We start from the raw sequence: 21,483 nt of genomic DNA on the forward strand, positions 1-21,483 counted from the left end.
TCTGTATAGAGAGGGGAGTGGGAGGTGCACGTCTGTATAGAGAGGTGAGTGGGCGGTGCACGTCTGTATAGAGAGGTGAGTGGGCGGTGCACGTCTGAATAGAGAGGTGAGTGGGCGGTGCACGGGTGAATAGAGAGGTGAGTGGGCGGTGCACGTCTGAATAGAGAGGGGAGTGGGCGGTGCACGTCTGAATAGAGAGGGGAGTGGGCAGTGCACGTCTGTATAGAGAGGTGAGTGGGCGGTGCACGTCTGTATAGAGCGGTGAGTGGGCGGTGCACGGGTGAATAGAGAGGTGACTGGGCAGTGCACGTCTGAATAGAGAGGGGAGTGGGCAGTGCACGTCTGTATAGAGAGGTGAGTGGGCGGTGCACGTCTGTATAGAGCGGTGAGTGGGCGGTGCACGGGTGAATAGAGAGGTGACTGGGCAGTGCACGTCTGAATAGAGAGGGGAGTGGGCGGTGCACGTCAGAATAGAGAGGTGACTGGGCAGTGCACGGGTGAGTGGGCGGTGGACGTCTGTATAGAGAGGTGAGTGGGCGATGCACGTCTGTATAGAGAGGTGAGTGGGCGGTGCACGGGTGAATAGAGAGGTGACTGGGCAGTGCACGTCTGAATAGAGAGGGGAGTGGGCAGTGCACGTCTGTATAGAGAGGTGACTGGGCAGTGCACGGGTGAGTGGGCGGTGCACGTCTGAATAGAGAGGGGAGTGGGCAGTACACGTCTGTATAGAGAGGTGAGTGGGCAGTGCACGGGTGAGTGGGCGGTGGACGTCTGAATAGGGAGGGGAGTGGGCAGTGCACGGGTGAGTGGGCGGTGCACGTCTGTATAGAGAGGTGAGTGGGCAGTGCACAGGTGAGTGGGCGATGCACGTCTGAATAGAGAGGTGACTGGGCAGTGCACGGGTGAGTGGGCGGTGCACGTCTGAATAGACAGGGGAGTGGGCAGTGCACGGGTGAGAGGGCAGTGCACGGGTGAGTGGGCGGTGGACGTCTGTATAGAGAGGTGACTGGGCAGTGCACGGGTGAGTGAGCGATGTACGTCTGAATAGAGAGGTGAGTGGGCAGTGCACGGGTGAGTGGGCGGTGCACGTCTGAATAGACAGGGGAGTGGGCAGTGCACGGGTGAGTGGGCGGTGGACGTCTGAATAGAGAGGTGACTGGGCAGTGCACGGGTGAGTGGGCGGTGCACGTCTGAATAGACAGGGGAGTGGGCAGTGCACGGGTGAGTGGGCGGTGGACGTCTGAATAGAGAGGGGAGTAGTCAATTATATTAGAATCAGACACTTTTATCTTTACAAGCAGTTTTACCTGTCATTTTATCATTTCCTAGCCTGTCATTACCAATAAACAGATTTATTTTTTTACAGATTTTAATAAGTTATTTATTCTTGTTTTGTCCTGTGTTTTGTCATGCCCTCACGCGTTGCAACTCAACTTCATGGAACACAGACTCAGGGTTAAGTTCTGATCTCATTTCATCAATATCCAATTGAAACACTTCAATTATGTATTCGTCAAGAATTTCGTACTCGCATAGATTATATGTCCTGGCATTATAGTCCCCAATTAAAATGACTTTGTGTGAAGAAACCATACAATTTACAAATGATAAATTGACAACGTCCCAGCTTGCAATCAAGGATTCTAAAAGATTACGGGTCCATCATAACTTCATCTGAGGCAAAGACTTACCCTTAGTGCGAACACCTGGCATCATCATTGAATTTCAGCAATCCATTTATATAATTTGATTACCTATTACGCCAAATGGAATCTGTTTCGTTGGAAAATTGAAACGGTTATTCTCTAGCATTGGCGTTTCATATTTCTACAATAGTTGTTTACGACATGAGTATTAGTTGATTACAATAGCTGGTGTCACATAGCACAAAATGATAGTTGTATGCCTGTAATGTCTTGGTTACTTTGACATGACAATTTGCCATCGAGGATCACACATTTCATCTAGAGGTAAGCTAATGTTTTAAATAATAGTTTACTCAGGAAACAATGAGTTACCTGAACAGACAAGTAAATAGTTATATTTCCCTTTAAAATAACACGTGGTTTAACACACACAAATATTTAACAAACAGAAGTTATCATTATACATGCCATGAAAGCCAGACGGGAATGGGTTTTAAATAGTCCATGTACCGGTCATATACATGTAACATAGATAAATGTGATGTGCAATACTGTTTGGAATTGAATGCGATATGTAAATAATGGAACGTGTTCATTGGGTAAAACATTTCAAAACATTATGCAATATAAGGTGTTGAAGATCTTCTTTAATTGACCACAAATTACATTCTTGACTGCCCTGTAACAAGATCAGAAATCACAGACAGTATTCGTGCATTAAAGAACAATAAATCAGCTGGAGTTGAACATATCATAAGCGAATACCTTAAACACTCATCAGATAGTATCAATAGTATGTATGAAAATGGTCTTTTTCCTGAAAATTGGTCATTAGGAATTATCATTCCATTAAATAAGAAAGATGACACAACAGTTCCAGATAACTATCGGGTGTCCTTAGCAAAGTATTCACTTCAATTCTATGCAAGAGATTATTTTTCTGGACAGACACGCTTTGTGTTATTTCTGAATGCCAGTCAGGCTTTCGGAAGGGGTATTCCACTGTAGATAACTGTTTTGTCCATAATGCTCTTGTACAACGATTCCTTTCACGTAAAGGGGATAAGTTTTACGTCGCTTTTTTATTTTTTAAGGCGTTCGATTCCATACACCGTAACCTTCTTTGGAATTTGCTTTATAAACGGGGATTAAGTACAAAATTGGGTAGAATGTTGCAGTCAATCTACAAGAACGTTACGGCAAGTGTAAGGTCTAACAATCGTATGTCTGAGGCATTCGATTGCCCTTTGGGTGTCACGCAAGGCTGTGTACTTAGCCCGTTCTTGTTCCAGTTTTTTTATAAATGAAATAGTTCTTGAGATGGAAGAGGAGTGTCCGTTTGGTGTACAGCTCCATCCAGACATTATAACATCCTTTTACTTCTATTTGCAGATGATTTGATACTCGTTGACGATAGTGTTTCTAACCTTCAGAAGAAACTAAGCGACCTTGAGAATTCTTGTAACACTCGGAAAATGTCAGTTAATATGTCCAAGACCAAAGTTGTTGTATTTAAGAATGGTGGTGGTTTGTCACGTTTCGAAAAGTGGTTTTACAAAGGGAAAAGGGTTGAAGTTGCTTGCGGTTATACTTACTTGGGTTTGTATTTTAATAACAGGCTTAACTGGTCTAAAACTCTTGATAAGATTGCCCTGCAGGCGTAAAGGGTATGGATAACTATCCTCAGAGGTATACATTCGCTACAACCCTTTTCACCAGATTTCTACTTTCACATTTTCGATGCGAAGATCATGCCAGTGCTATTGTATGGTACCGAGGTCTGGGGGTTTGAAAATGATGACAAATTGGAAACTGTGCAGTTATATGCTTGTAAACGTTTTTGGGGTTTAAAAGTATCCGCATCAGACAACGCTGTATTGGGCGACTGTGGTAGATACCCTATTCGCGTTGCTTTGACCAGATGTCTGACATATTGGCTGAACATACTAAAGATGCCAGACTTCCGTTTACCAAGAAAGTGCTACAATATGTTGTACCTGTATGATGAACATGGTCGTGTCAATTGGGTAACTAAATTAAGGAATTGTCTTTGCAAACTTGGGTTCGGAGATGTATGCAGGTTCCAAATGTATGGAAACCGAAAGGTGTTTTGTAATATGTTTAAACAACGTTTGAAAGACAATTTTCAGCAGATCTGGCATAGCGAACTTCTTGCAAGTTCAAAAATGTCATTTTATGCTTGTTTTAAAACTTATGTTAAATGTGAACCTTATTTGTCATTCTTAAATTCGCAAAATATGAGAACAACTCTCACGAGAATCAGACTGAGTTGTCATACTTTGGAAATTGAGAACAGACGTCATTATAAAATTCCAAGAAATTTAAGAAAATGCAAACTTTGTAAATTAGACTGTGTTGAATAGTAATACATGGAAATTACTGGATCAGTGTTATGCAAATATTTATGCTTCTATTTCCTACCAAGGTGAACAATCAGACTAGATGTTGGCTAAGGCAGGGTAATCTATGGATGGGTTTTTTGTTTTGTTTTAATAAATGATCTCATTACAGCCCTCAAACAGGCACAATGGGGCATTCGTGCATATGGTAAGGATATTCCAAAAGTCTTGCTTGTCGACGATACTTCACTTGTTAACACACCACCGAGGGGCTTTCAAACATCCCTTGATATTGTACATACATATGCCCAAAGGTTGCGCCTACCCTATAGCCCATCAAAAAGTGCAATTAATGTGTTCAGCGAAGCGAAACGCAAGGGGCATATCTTCCACTGTAGCCATCGGTAATCCACACATTACTACAACTGTTTCTACGGTATATGTTGGAATACTCTTAACGTATAATCTTTCTTGCAAAACAGGAATTGAAAAGGAGTCTTATTGAAGACAAAATATTAACACCCTTATATATTTAGGATTAAATAGTTCTGATCTTCATCCAATTTCAAGCGTGAAAATGTACCTCAGAATAATACACAAAACCATCACTTGTGCATGTGAATTACCCTTGACATCAAGGGACAACATACCGATCTATTTGAAGGCACACAATGATATTTTGCACGCGCTGTACAGGATATTGATAAAAAATCTGCTTCAGAGTCTACTATTGCGAACCTTGGACTTTGGACAATTACTGCATATATTCATAAATGCAAACTTTTAATTCTCGGTCGTTTATGCAACCTGAACCTGAATTGTAATACCAGTTTTTTTTGTGTGCGTCCATTTCTAGCCCTGTCTGTTCAAAGGCAATCTGTCAAGCACATAAATCAACACATACAATTTGGGTAGCCACCTTTGTACATAAGTGCAATACAGTACTTTCCCTCCAAAATTTTACATATACGACGAACAATTATTTCTCACAAATGTATAAAAAAAACTCTGGCATGTCCCGTTCCAAGATAATTCATACAAAATTTACATACCGTGTACTTTGGCAATTAGTTTTTCTCTACCCGGAATACCGACCTGTCTAACAACTTTGTGTGAAAGTCTCATCACGCTGTAAGCATTCGAAAGAATACCTTCGACTATGACAACCACATTATTTAACATTGTAAAACACTTATATCAGAAAGAAATGCGTTTTACCCTTTTCTTAATGACTCACTTGATGTTACAAAATATGTGGGGCGGTCGGGTAGCCTAGTGGTTAAAGCGTTCGCTCGTCACGCCGAACACCCGGGTTCGATTCCCGACATGGGTACAATGTGTGAAGCCCATTTCTGGTGTCCCCCGCCGTGATATTGCTGGAATATTGCTAAAAGCGGCGTAAAACCATACTCACTTACTTACTTACTTACAAAATATGTTGATTTCGAAATGGAAGACGAAACAGACATGTTATCATGTTTGTGAAAAAGTGAAAAAGAATTTACTCACAATCTGGATCAACACATCTGGGAAACTATCATACTACATTTCGCCTATTATCTGTACAACTAAAGCATCTTTTGATATATACTTTTAAGTTGATATCTGTCTCCGTATAGGTATTTGAATTTGATAGGTTGTGTGAAATTGTAAATATGTTATGCCTCTTTATTGTATTATGCTATCCACGTGTAACTGAATATACTTTCATTGTAATCTTCGGAATGACCACTGGGGGGAATTTAGAATATCTCTCCGTCTCTCTAACTTGTATTTTATGTATGGTTATACCCAGTGGTATCGAGGCTTCCTATTATTGTCATCCGTCAAATTTTGACATAACCCTTGTATGATTATTATGATAAGACAAAAGATTAAGATTGAATCAAAGGGAGTTTTAATTATTTGAGAGATCTGACACTTTTTTGTGTAAAACATCTTTTCAGAATTGTAATGGGCGATTGATGTCACATCTGAATATGACACTGATACACGGAGTTATCTGAGCCTGGGGTGAGAATTATGGGCCTACTGGAGTGAACTGAACCTATTCTGAGTGAATTGTTAAGGGATTGACTTGAGCCTGCTACACCGGCAGGTACACTTCACTGTGCCCTCACCTCTTGTTCTTGGTAAAAGTGCAGTCAGTGATGGTAAATAGGGAGACAATCACCAGATTGTCTGGTCCAGACTCGATTTTTTTTACAGACCGCCGTCATATAGCTTTAATATTGCTGACTGCGGCATTAAACAACAAAGAGTAAAAAACAATCATCAAACCTCCGCAACTGCCTCCTCACAGTGGCATCATCGGCAGTAAAAGCTTTGGTCGGCGGGTGAGCACACACACAGTGACCAGAAGACTTCGGGCAGCAGGTAACAGGGCCTGTCGACCGTTCAGAGGACAGATGATGACATCTGAATTTCGACGCAGACGTCGTTCCCTACGGTGGAGCTGGCGTTATGGTGTGGGTTGGAATTTGTTGAGACCAGACAACCCCACTCGTCGTCATCTATGAAAACCTCGCTATATAGATGACATCATCCTACCAGTAGTGCTGCCCTACCTCGATCGTTCTGTACAAACACGACATGTTCTGTACAAACACGACATGCCAGGCCCTACACAGCTCGTATCGTACAGGACTTCCTTGCCAACAATAATGTCAACTCCTTACCGTGACCGACATGTTCTCCTAACTTATCCCCTACAGAACACCTCTGGAACGCGATTGACAAGAGAGTTAGAGTCTGACCAGACCCTCCCGCTAACAGACAAGAGTTGATACAAGCTCTTAGTTTAGTTTAAACATATTTTATTCTCATGAAAAGGATTGGGCACAAGTTATCACAACTTAGAACGCCCTCCCCCATCGATTTGCATGTATGCTCATTTACAGTTAATAAATCAAATGACAGAAAGGAAAGGAAAGAGATAGAAAAGCGTATGTACATTCACACTGCTCACTCAAACCTTTTTGTTTTCTTTATATATGTATGTACATTCCTAAAAGCTCTTACAACCTCTACAAGATGAAAGGAGCAGCTTGCCTCGCGGATAATCAGACGTTTGACGTTTTCCGTTCGACGCAGAGTCTTTACGAGTAATGATTCACGGGGTGGCCACATTCGGTATTTAAGTGACAATTTGTGTTTTAACTAATTGCAGTAAAAATCTGGATAATTCCTCTGATTCTGTTTGTCTGGTGTACGCTATTTAACCACAAAATGTCAAATTTTGAGTTAATCAACATTTTATGGAATTGTTGGATTATTGAATATACTTTACCTAAAACTTTTAGTATTTTAAGTTTTATTAATTGCATAACTGTTTATTCACGCGCGGTGTGGCAGATTGTAATTGAACGAGAGCAGGTATTGTAGACTAGCCTGTAAATAAGGCCAACACTGTAATTTGATACACCGTACTAATGAGATTATGGGAATTATCATAAGGAGGCTGTTGTTCGGGACTGTTATAATTTTTTTCATACCAAAAGTGGCAATGAATTTAAAAATTGCTTTCGTGTCACAGCATTCACTCAAGTTTTCCTCAATGTGCTTCAAACATAATTCCCATTGGTCAGTTCGACATCTCATATAATAAAATAATTATTTCGAGATTTCATAGAATGTGAGATATTCAGCCAGACGTTATGCAATAAAGACGAATCGGTGATTTTTCTTCATTAAAATACGCACACGGGTACTTGTATATTGCACACCTAGTGTCACTCAATAGCCCAGTGTCATTAATGGAACGTTTTACTTCAATACACAAGACCAAAGATGTGGCGTGCTGGGTTCTTCCGCTCTGTGGCCTCGTGTTTGTTAGTCATCATAAACAACGTATCGAATAGAAGTAACAACAAGACATACAATTGGAAATGAGAAAGAAACCAAATAACTTGAATGTTGTTGATGATATTGCCAATGAATTGGAGTATGCTCGCATGAATTCGTATGATCAATTATAGTCTATTTGTGAGAGGTGAGACTGGGTTCATTAAAGATCATTACAATATGTACATAAAGTAAAACTTGTAAAACTTCTATAAAGGTAGCCGTCATATAGCTGCAATATTGCTGAGTGAGGCAACAAACAAACCAAAATCTTGAAAGGTAAAATCCTACAAAAGGCCCATTTTGAAAAGTAATGTAATGACATAATATAAAGTATATTTCATATACTACAATATACTTTGCACCCAATTAGTTAATGATTTAAGGAGACTGACCAAAACATGGGCGAAATATTTTAATGCCGCCAAACAATTATTTAGCTAAAGTTAAAATGAGTTGAATTATGTGCCATGGTGCTTGTAGACACATCTTTATGTATATGCAAAAGAAAAGCATGAGTTTTGAACAAAGAAAAATATTCTTGGCCTGGGCGAAATATTTTGATAAGACCACAAATTAGCAAAGGAAGTTAGTCTCGGCCAAGGGCGAAATAATTTAATAACGCCACACATTAGTTCTATTAAGTGAAAATGAACTGAATCATGTGTCATGATTGTAGACACACCTTTTATGTGTGAAGAAAAACCATGAGTTTTGAGCAAAGGAAAATATTGTCTTTTCCTAACGCCACACATAACTTGAGTTAAGTAAAAATGAGTTGAATTATGTGTCACGGTGCTTGTAGACACACCTTTATGTATTTGCAAAAGAAAAACATGCGAACAAAAATATTCTCGCCCACTATTCGCCTATGGGCCACTCTTCGTCCATGGGCCGTTTGGAGTGGGGTCAGCCAAGCTATTTCAGTGGCTTCACATGTTACACATCAACTCTAGCATATAAATCCATTCCTTCACTTGCAGCAGCACCACACTGGGTACAACTCTTGACAATGGTGAAGGTAAGTAAACTGTTGTTTCCTGTATGTTATAAAGTTATATGTAAGGCTAACTAAAATACATTCTGCAGGGGAACCTACACTACGTACGAGTATTTAAGGAAACCCTGAGCCTAGAGCTGGAAAGGGGTGAGTATAGGCTACTACAGCTGAGAAAGGGATAATAGTGGAATGGAGGTGAATGTTTTATTAAAAATATATTCTGGGATATGTACGAGACACAATGTTTACCGTTACCCACATGCTTAAAAGTTTTACTTTTGCTTCAATGTCAGATTTTATTTTGTACCTAGGTGTCTATCTGCTGAAATTAGTTCACTGGAATCAGTATAAAACGGACTTTAATTAATCCGTACCACCACTAAATTAAGTAAACTGCCGCGCAAAAGAAAGTATACACCCTTGTTTGTGCGGATATAGATATGGAACATTGTTGTGTTTCGGGCCTTAAGTTTTCAGTGGGTTTTTTTCAGCCGGGTAACGTATTGATAAGGTTTTGTAATGTTTGGGCAAATCAAATTTTAATTGTTACCTTCTTTTGCCGGGTAGTTTATCTTCATTGATCAGTAATGAAATCTGTCTTGTGTGGATTTCTTTTACTCTGAATTACTGATTGTAATTATGGGACAATGTATTATAGCTCTCAAATTCGGAATAAATGTTTATACATCTCCGTCGCGCATCCGGTAGGCTGTTCGTCAACTTTGATTGAAGCCTACACTGTCCTTGACTCAAATGTAACATAATATTACGGTTAATGACTATGAGAGGAAACTAAGTCTTTGCCAAATCACACATACTCAAGTTTGTTTTATTCCTACCTGTGTGTTGGAATATATACCTGTTTGTTGGCATACATACCTACTTGCTGCTATATATACCTACAGAATCCAATGTTTGTTTCCTTGTTATGATACATAAGGTCCACAGTAACTAGTTCCCAATATACTTCTCAACAAATATGGAAATATAGGGAAATATGTTATCTCAAAGTAGACACAATTTATGGATAACAACTTATTTAATATTGTAAAGGTGACGTTACGGTGGTAAGATCCTTATATTGTTGTCAAGCAAGACTGAATGAGGAATTTTATACAGAATATATATAGTCGGTAGAGGATTAACAGTAGAGGATTAACAGTAACAACAATTGCATACATGAGTGGGATAACATGAGTAGGCAATGACAACAGAAGGATAATGCTGTCACAACATGGTGGACAGAGAACACATGGGTGGAAGCCAACGGGACATAAAGCCTTTTAATCAGGATACGTTAGTAGGCGGATGGGAAAAAAATATGTTATCTGTCCATGATGCACAAAATTGATTGTCATTATGAGTATGAGTGAGTTGGGTTTAACGCCGCGTTTAACAGTATTGCAGCTATATCACGGCGAGTCAGCTTCATGTGGAAGGAAAGCCCGAAGTAATGCAGACGTTTACCACTTTGGTGAAACCCACGAGTACGGGTATGGTGCTGACAAACCTAGAAACATAATCGGGGCAAACCGGGATTCGAACCCGCAATCACAGGTTTCTGGCGGGCCCAAGGAAAGCAACTCTGCACAGCGAATCGTGGCCCCCTGAACTTAGGGGAAAAAGAAACTATGACTAGAAACTATCTGAAGTGAGCGATATTATATAAAAAGGAACTATCATGGCGCTTTATCAGCCCTGAAAGAATACTTGGAGATGGTTGTATCTAAAAAATATATAACTTAATATAAAACTTTTGAAAACTTAATAAAAACACAATTCACATAATATACAACTGCTGATGGGTATCTTAGACAGATTAAGATATTAAGATATTATATATTAAGATTTTTCAGCTTAAATGTACAACATTTCAAACATGGAAGGGACCATGCGGTTGCAAATTCAGTTCAGATTACTTTTTTCAAACTGTTGTTTAAATAGACATAATTAAATTTGACAAAATTTCAATTACATAAACAAACAAACTTTCTTTTGCCCCTCTGTTAATGTATTATATATCTTTTTGGTTCATATTTTTATGTGATACTGCTGCTGAGAATTGATAGAAAACAAATCTCACCACTTATGTCAACCACCGGTTTGCCTGCCTCGATGTTTTTATATAATTTAATTGCTTTAATTTTGAAGCAATTTTCAGTTAATTCAAATGTTGATTCTTCAAGGATCCGACAAGAGTGCTGCTTCTCCTGCTGATTTGTCACCGGTGCTACAGCCTGCGTAAGTTGGTAACTGTCGCTCACATGTATCGCATATCTCTTGCCCCATTGACACTTAACGTAGTATTCTATGGAATAACTAACAACAATGGGTTTGAATTCAATCATTATTTTTTGGAAGTAAGTTAAGTACAAAATATTGGCGTCCAGATATTGAATCAGAAGTGATCAAAGATCCCCATTATTATGATAAATGAATGGCATTATATAGACCTACTGTCCTATCCCCATATTGAAAACAGTCTGATTCAAACCTCTTGAACAAATTCAGGTGTCATCATTGGTGTGAGGAAAGATGTGAGGTTTCAGCTACATTGATCACGTGGTTTCTGAGGAGAAGAACATTATGATGGCAATCTCATTAAAAACAGATCTAAGTTCTCGTTGCCACTAAACAAAGATCTGAGGATATCCCATTACGGGTCACGTCAGAACGACCTTTCACGAATTAACTAGAAGTCGTCATCAGCCAATTAGAAAGCAGCTTTCTCTAGCTTTACGGCACTCGATTCAACCTGGCGACTTCCATTTCTGTCTACGCTTGAAAACTATATTGACCCAGTTATCGAACAAAAAATTCGAAAACCGAACAAGCGAACATTTTGGAATGTCTAATATATGGTTGAGAGTGTATTGCAGTGTTAGCGTTTTCGAGGATGCTTGATTGTAAAATACATTCCGACTCTCACTTTCATAATCTGGGAAGCGATGCTTTGATAGGTCGGGTGAAAGATCGTTCTGAAGTGACCCATAATGGGATGGCCTCAGATCTCTGTTTTGCGACAGCTAGAACTAAGATCTGATTTTAATGAGATTGATAACGATGGATGATGTTTTGTATTTTCCAGTATGGCGACTGGCAACCATATTGTATTTCTGATTATCTTGAACATACTTGGTACGTCATAAAGTGACTATCTCAACTACCACGTTTCAGACCAATGGTCATATAATGTTTTGAGGAGATGTTTTACTAAAAGAAATATTAAAGCTGGCTGGCTGCATATAGAAATCCCATTTTTATGCCTTGAATACACTTGAAACCCTTTATAGCAGCAAACACCCACTAGGTCCACTGAATCCACGAGGCAAATTATCGGTTTGATAATTGTACAGTTTGTGTATTGTAGTTGTTCCTCCAGACACATGTCCTGTCGTCATTGACGTCCAGACAGTATCTGGATTCATCTGTGAAAAGGACCATTCGACAACGCCCGACAAACTGGTACCTGATTTGTACCCCATCGAAACTGTCATGGCAACCACACCCTGACTTTTACCGCATAAAAACTGCATTGGTGACCGTTCCATTGATTTGATTTGATTTACTCATTCGAAACTGTCACAGTGACCACATCCAGATTTTCACCCCTTCAAAATGTCATGTTGTGCATATCCTGATCTTCACCTCCTCAAAACCTTTTTAACGTTCACATCTTGATTTCCACCAATTCAAAACTTTCATAGTGACCAAAGCCCAATTCTCTCCCTTTCGAAAATCTCACAGTGACCGGACACTGATTTGCACACCTTCAAAACTGTTTTGGCGTCCATGCCTTGATTTTCAAGCAATCGAAACTGTCATAGAGACATTACCTGCATTCCGGACCCTTGGTAACTGTCATGGTAACCACAATCTGATTTTCGCACCTTTGAATTGTCATTGCGACCGCACACTGATGTTCATTCCCGAGAAACTGTCATGTTATCCACTCTCTGACTTTGATCCTCTCATTACTCTTTTGGCGTCCATACCTTGGTTTACACCCCTTCTAAACTTTCACAGAGACCACACCCTGAATTGCACCCACTCAAAAGCCATATCCTGAGTAGCACCAATTGGAAACATTCATGGCGACGATATCCTAATTTGCACCCATTCGAAACATTCATGACGTCATTATCCGGATTTGCCCTCATTTGGAACTGTTATGGCCACCACTTCCTAATGTAAACCACTTTGAAACTGTAATGGTGACCCAGCCTGATTTTTAGCCTTTACAAACTGATTTTAATGAGATTGATAACGATGGATGATGTTTTGTATTTTCCAGTATGGCGACTGGCAACCATATTGTATTTCTGATTATCTTGAACATACTTGGTACGTCATAAAGTGACTATCTCAACTACCACGTTTCAGACCAATGGTCATATAATGTTTTGAGGAGATGTTTTACTAAAAGAAATATTAAAGCTGGCTGGCTGCATATAGAAATCCCATTTTTATGCCTTGAATACACTTGAAACCCTTTATAGCAGCAAACACCCACTAGGTCCACTGAATCCACGAGGCAAATTATCGGTTTGATAATTGTACAGTTTGTGTATTGTAGTTGTTCCTCCAGACACATGTCCTGTCGTCATTGACGTCCAGACAGTATCTGGATTCATCTGTGAAAAGGACCATTCGACAACGCCCGACAAACTGGTACCTGATTTGTACCCCATCGAAACTGTCATGGCAACCACACCCTGACTTTTACCGCATAAAAACTGCATTGGTGACCGTTCCATTGATTTGATTTGATTTACTCATTCGAAACTGTCACAGTGACCACATCCAGATTTTCACCCCTTCAAAATGTCATGTTGTGCATATCCTGATCTTCACCTCCTCAAAACCTTTTTAACGTTCACATCTTGATTTCCACCAATTCAAAACTTTCATAGTGACCAAAGCCCAATTCTCTCCCTTTCGAAAATCTCACAGTGACCGGACACTGATTTGCACACCTTCAAAACTGTTTTGGCGTCCATGCCTTGATTTTCAAGCAATCGAAACTGTCATAGAGACATTACCTGCATTCCGGACCCTTGGTAACTGTCATGGTAACCACAATCTGATTTTCGCACCTTTGAATTGTCATTGCGACCGCACACTGATGTTCATTCCCGAGAAACTGTCATGTTATCCACTCTCTGACTTTGATCCTCTCATTACTCTTTTGGCGTCCATACCTTGGTTTACACCCCTTCTAAACTTTCACAGAGACCACACCCTGAATTGCACCCACTCAAAAGCCATATCCTGAGTAGCACCAATTGGAAACATTCATGGCGACGATATCCTAATTTGCACCCATTCGAAACATTCATGACGTCATTATCCGGATTTGCCCTCATTTGGAACTGTTATGGCCACCACTTCCTAATGTAAACCACTTTGAAACTGTAATGGTGACCCAGCCTGATTTTTAGCCTTTACAAACTGCCATGGCTTTCACGCACTGATTACGATCTTCAAAAACTATCATGGCGACCACTTCCTGATTATCACCCTTTAAAAACAGTCGTTTACACACTGATTACCACCTTCAAAAACTGGCATCCACGTCCTGATTATCACGCTTTTTAAAACTAGCATGGCGACCACACCTGATCTGTCATGAAAAAACTGTCATCGCATTCAGATACTGATTAGCAACCTTCAAAAACTCTTATGTATTTGCATAGATGTTGTCTTTGGCACTTTTATTCTTATTTCAAAACACTTTCTGGAAACCTAATTAACCTTCATATTATATTTTGCAGCCCGCAATGTGGCCTGTAAAGACTGGAACCTTGTGCTAATGGGGGCACATGCACGCAGATAGATGCCGACTACACGTGCACCTGTCCGCCTCGTTTTACGGGTGATCACTGTACAGGTAGGTTTCAGAATGGCCATGATGGAATGAGTTCGCTTCAACACATCTTTTAAGACTTTTTTAGTTATATGACGGTGTGTCAGATTGTTTTTGTTTGTTTTCTGTATGACGCCGCACTCAGCAATATTCCAGCTTCATTATCACCACCTGTTATAGCAGCCACGCGCTCAGATTCACCCTTTGGAACTATCATTGCGATCATATCCTGATATTGCGATCATATCCTCGTTGATGCCTTATTTCCCTCATTCGGAACTGTTATGAGACCATGCCCTGCTTTTCACCCCCTTGAAACTATCATAGCGACCACAACCTGATTATGACCCTTTATAACTGTCATGGCGTTCACACCCTGATTATCACGCTTTAAGAACTGTCATGGCGTTCACACACTAACTACCACCCTTTACAAACTGCCATGGCAACCACACCCTTTATTTTACCCCTTCAAAACTGTATTGGTGGCCGTACCTTTAACTTCTACTCATTCAAAACTGTCACAGCGACCACATCAATGTTTGAACCCTTTGTAAACCTTCCACTGATTTTCAAACCTTCAAACTGTCATGTTGTACACGCCCTGATCTTCACCTCCTCAAAACTGTTTTTGCGTCCATATTTTGATTTCCACCCATTCGAAACTTTCCTTGGTGACCACACCCTGGTTCTCACCCCTGCAAAACTCCTACAGCGACCGGACACATATTTTCACCCCTTCAAAACTGTTTTGGCGTCCAAACCTTGATTTTCAAGTACTCAAAACTGTCATAGAGATAATATTCTGATTCTGACCCCTTCAAAACTATCCTGGTAACCACATTCAGAATATCTCACCTTTGAAATTGTTATTACGACCGCTACCTAATTTTCAATCCTTCTAAAGTCCCGTGTTGTCCACACTCTGATTTTCGCCCCCTCAAAACTGTTTCCATACCTTGATGTTTCCCATTCCAAACTCTCATATCGACCACAGCCTGACTTTCATACATGAAGAACTATCATGGCGGTTATACCTTGATGTTTACCCATTCGAACTTCTCATACCAACCACAAGCTGATTTTCATACATGAAGAACTATCATGGCGGTTATACCCTGATGTTCATACATGAAGAACTGTCATGGCGGATATAACCTGATGTTCATACATGAAGAACTGTCGTAGCGGGTATACCCTGATGTTCATACATGAAGAACTATCATGGCAGTTATACCTTGATGTTTACCCATTCAAAAGTCTCATAGCGACCACACCCTGATTTTCATACATTAAGAACTATCATGGCGGTTATACCCTGATGTTCATACATGAAGAACTATCATGGCGGTTATACCCTGATGTTCATACATGAAGAACTATCATGGCGGTTATACCCTGGTGTTCATACATGAAAAAATATCATGGCGGTTATACCCTGATGTTCATACATGAAGAACTATCATGGCGGTTATACCCTGATGTTCATACATGAAGAACTATCATGGCGGTTATACCCTGGTGTTCATACATGAAGAACTATCATGGCGGTTATACCCTGGTGTTCATACATGAAGAACTATCATGGCGGTTATACCCTGGTGTTCATACATGAAGAACTATCATGGCGGTTATACCCTGGTGTTCATACATGAAGAACTATCATGGCGGTTATACCCTGGTGTTCATACATGACGAAATATCATGGCGGTTATACCCTGATGTTCATACATGAAGAACTATCATGGCGGTTATACCCTGATGTTCATACATAAAGAACTATCATGGTGGTTATACCCTGACGTTCATACATGAAGAACTATCATGGCGGATATACCCTGATGTTCATACATGAAGAACTGTCATGGCGGTTATACCCTGATGTTCATACATGAAGAACTATCATGGCAGCTATGTTCAGCCAGTTGAAACTTTCGTGGTGACGATATCAATATTTTCCCTCATTCGGAACTGTTATGAAAACCATATCCTGATTTTCACCCCTCTGAAGTTGTCATAGCGACCACAACCTGATTATCACCCTTTACGAACTGTCATGGCGTTCACACACTGATTGACAGCCTTCAAAAAGCCTTTACGGCGTTCACACACTGATTATCACACTTCAAAAACCTTTCATGGCGTACAGACACTGATTTCAATCCTTCTAAAACTGTCATGAAGACCATGCCATGATAATCACAATTAAAAAAAAATTTCACAATTGTCGCATCTACGGACAGTGTTTCAATGACACTAGTCATAGGAAGGGCACTCTTCACGATCAGATAACTTCTTTGGCATTGGAAGTAGTGGTAGTTGCAGCAGCAGCATATGTGGAAGATGTTCAATACATTTAGTGTCAATGATGATTATAAACTCCATAATGCCCATAGCAAGGAAAAACTTCGGGCCGAGTATAAATGTAGACTAAAGAACATCTGGAGTTCAGAGCATAAAGTTAAAGCCACAAATACTTATGCTGTACCTGTCCTTTCGTATTCTCTTGTTGTTGTTTATTGGAGGAACCAAGAAATTCACGGTGTGGACACCCTCACACGAAGAATCATGTCAGACAATAGATCCAACCACCCTTGCTCTTCCCTTAATCGCTTACATTTACAAATCTGTCTATCAATATATATAGACAGTATATATATACATAGTGTTTATTCCTAATACACGATATTTACCATCCCCAAACACACAAGCGTGATAGCCTCTTTATCATATAATGTCATTCCTTAATTCTGTGCTTCAATATTGCTTTCAGACAGACAGACAGACAGAAGTTTATTTAATATTTTAGGCCATATGACCTATAGTACAGTAGTGTTGTTTTTTTGTATCAACATTGTACAGTCACGTGTAGGTAATAATAAGTTTACATAAAATATTAACGTCTAATTTCAAAAATCTTCTTCAGGAATATTGACAGAGATGATATTGTATTTGCAGTGCAGGAGTTCAACAAATTTTTCATCAGTTGTTCATCTTTGTACATAGTTGAAATCATAGGGAGGTATCTATTTCTAAGAAACTGATAATATTTACAAATGAGAAGTACATGAAACTCATCCTCAACATAGCCTTCATTACAATAACGGCATAAACTACTTTCTTTATCTTGTACATTTTTCTTTCTGAGATTGTTAACATTAAAATTATGTAATGATATACGTAATTTACACAACGATCTTCTCAAAGTTCTATCCTGAAGTACAGATACATATTTTTCAGGAACAAGTAAAGATTATATATTCGTATAATTGCATAAAAACCTTGAGGATAATATTTGACAGTGCCAATCTTGTGAAAATATATCAACTAATCTTTCCTTAAGCATGAAGATAAATAGTTTATCATTTCCAACATCTTGAGATATCCATGCAAGAGAAAAACCAGACATACAAAGAATATTTCTGATATCAGACACCCATAAACAATATTTACCCTTTTCATCCAAGGCTTTTAACATATTATAACAATGAAGAGGAAATATATTTGAATTCATACGAAGTAGCTTTATCCAATATTTAACTGCCCGTAGCTGGGATGAAACAAAAAGACTGGTACGACCAGTTTCTCCTAGAATGGCTTTGGTAGAGGCATATTTACCGACACCTAAAGAACGTTTAAAGCACATGGCATGAATTTTTCTATGGAATCATTATAATGACATCCCCATATTTCTGAACCATACAGCAGAATCGGTGCTATTTTTCTGTCAAAAACAATATGGAAAGATATAAATTTGTTTTCTTTAAAAACTCTATAGACAGGAATCAAGGCTTTAGATGCTTGCAGAGCCAACTGCTTACAAGCTGTTGACCATGCTAATCGAGAAGATACAGTCAATCCTAAATATTTATAATATGAAACAATATTGACTGTCTTATTACAATCCGTCCATTTTTCAAATTTATCGCTTTCCCTCTCTCACAAGACCCGTGAAGATTCCAGGGTAAAACAGGTCTTCAGCAACCCATGTTTGCCATAAAAGGTGACTATGCTTGTCGTAAAAGGCGACTAACGGGATCGGGTGGTCAGGTTCGCTGACTTTGTTGATGCATGTCATCGATCCCAATTGCGTGGATCGATGCTCATGATATTAATCACTGGATTGTCTGGTCCAGACTGGATTATTTACAGACCACCGTCATATAGCTGGAATATTGCTGAGTGCGGCGTTAAACAACAAACCAACCACCCAACCTCTCTCACAAACATTACCGAAACATTGCGAGTTTTCCTGAAATGCGCGCATAGATATTCATTACGTCACAGGGTAAGTGATGTGTCAGTCGGACAGTGACAGTAGTCAATATAGTTCCAACTGAAATCTGTTTCTTATGCAGTGGCGAAACAACATATATGCAAAGCAACAATTGTTTTTAATTGCCTTTTGCTGCAATCCATCGGTTCGCTAGAGTAACTGCCCTTTGTCAAAGGGAAGCTACTCTAACCCTAGTCTATGAGACGTCACGGCCACGGTCAGACGTTGTTGACAGTCGATCAGTCCTGTCATAACGTTAAGAAGTGTAGTCAGATGTACACACAGCAACAAAACGAAACAAGGTAACAATTCAAACATATCGGCCAAATCCAACTATTTTAATTTGTGGAGAAGGTTTCAAGCCGCAGAGGTCTACAAACACAGACCTTGGCTAGGCCTCTTGCCCTCGCAAAAGTGTTTCGAAATTTATATCTCCAAAGTTGCCAAAACTTATAAAATGCCTCAGCTACGTCACAGTAGGGACACTGATTTTCAGTATATTAGACTGTTCTTTTGATAATGATAGCAATTATCCCTGTAGTTTATCCAGACTCCCGATGGTTAATTCTGACTCGATCGCCGAATGCCGAGGGAGACGCCATGTTTGTTTATAAACAGTGAAAGTAGTCCCTACTTGACCTTTGATATTTGCATCTCTATCTGCATATGACCCCAACGGATATCGTTTTTATCCGTTGGCTTTATCCTGCCGAGAAACCTACCCATTATATGATAATATATATATATGTGTAACACTCTGTAACGAACAACAAAGTCCCTTCGTCTACAGACTAGGAACAATCTTTACATATGGCCCGTTTGTTTTCCAGTCTACACTGACCTGAAGCTAGACATCCTGATTGTAGAAGATGTTTCACGATCCATCGGCAAACCCAACTTTGACGAAATGAAACGATTCCAAGAGAGTATGGTAAACTCTACCACCATAGGCCGTGATGCTGTTAACGTTGCATTGATAGAGTTTTCTTCAAACGCTAGAGTGGTACTGTAAACAGGGAATTTTTTGCGACCGTTTTATTATTGCGAGTTTTGCGAACGAGACTCAATCGCAAAATTTAAAAAACGCAAAAAAATGAGTATAAATAATACATACATACATACTTTATTCATTGCAACACGTCATCAAATGTTGAAATCATCAACCAAAACCACAAGTTACTCAAAAAGTTAAAAACACAAATGAATGCAGAGTAGTCACACAATACATCACAATTGACAGTGTAAACAGACCAATTAGCGTCACTGTTACCCCTTGCAATCCCTTCCGGTCAACTTTCCGGCCAACTCAGATTAACTAGCTTCTGAGAGAAGCTGTCTATTGTTTGGTAATCGAGGGGTCATCTCAACACGGCAACTCGCAAAAGTATCTCGTCGCAGTATTGTCTTTGATGTGGTATTCGCAATATTTTAACGGCGCAGAAATATAGCTGTTTACAGTATTCAGATTCAATGAATATAGCAACAGCAAGTCGGGTGTTCTGGCAGCTCTCAAACAGCAGACATACGAAGAGGGTCCCTCTACGAACATTGGCGATGCCATCAAGCTGGCTACAAGTACAATTTTCAATGGCGACCGCAATGACGCTGACAACAAGGTCATCATGTTTACCGATGGGTACACCACAAGGGAGGACCGGGAGGCCATTGCTGCCAGTATTGGTTATCTGAAAGCCAAAGCTGAGGTATGTGTTGTTGCTATCTCGGAAGTAGATGCCAATTCCACAATCCACCTAGCTAATTGCTTCGAGACCTTCCAACATCTTCCAGATTGGCTCCCCTGATGCAGTCAGTGCTATTCTACAGAAGATGATGGCTGGTCCCGTCCTGTCGCAGAACAGCTTCGCCCAGCCGCCCAGAAATGATATTTACAGGGGATGAAATAGCTGTACTAAATGTTATTTCGTAACCAATAAATGGTCTGCATATGCTGCAGTTTGTTGTTTCACTCTCACTCACTCACTCACTCACTCACTCACTCACTCTTCGGGGATATCTAGATAATAAAGCATTCTGTCTAGACGGTGAAACTGCATCGTCTTGGGAAATATCTAGTAAATGAAGCATGTTGACTCACTTACTCACTCACATTCGGTTTAGATGGTAAAACTGCATCGTCTAGAAACATATCTAGGAAAGAAGCATGCTGACTCGCTCACCCAGACACTCACTCATTCACTATACGGGAATATCTAGAAAGAGAAAATTCTGTCTAGACGGTGAAATTGCTTCTTCTAGGGAAATATCTAGTAAATGAAGCATCCTGACTCACGCATCCACTCACTCACTTACCCTACGGAAATATCTGGATAATAAAGCATTCTGTCTAGACGGTGAAACTGCATCGTCTTGGGAAATATCTAGGAAAGAAGCATGCTGACTCGCCCACCCACTCATTCACTTACTCACTATATCGGAATATCTAGATAATAAAGCATTCTGTCTGGACGGTGAAACTGCTTCTTCTATGGTTA

The 21,483-nt window shown here is 39.9% G+C and overlaps 1 pseudogene; it reads left to right on the plus strand.

The window, feature by feature from the left end:
• The first annotated feature begins 8,861 nt into the window (after positions 1-8,861).
• Positions 8,862-20,890, plus strand: LOC139472651 (cartilage matrix protein-like; annotated as a pseudogene).
• Positions 20,891-21,483: the final 593 nt, after the last annotated feature.

The sequence above is a fragment of the Haliotis cracherodii genome, unplaced genomic scaffold (genome assembly GCF_022045235.1).
Source record: "Haliotis cracherodii isolate W230 unplaced genomic scaffold, xgHalCrac1.p SCAF_25, whole genome shotgun sequence".
In the NCBI taxonomy this organism is placed as follows: domain Eukaryota; kingdom Metazoa; phylum Mollusca; class Gastropoda; order Lepetellida; family Haliotidae; genus Haliotis; species Haliotis cracherodii.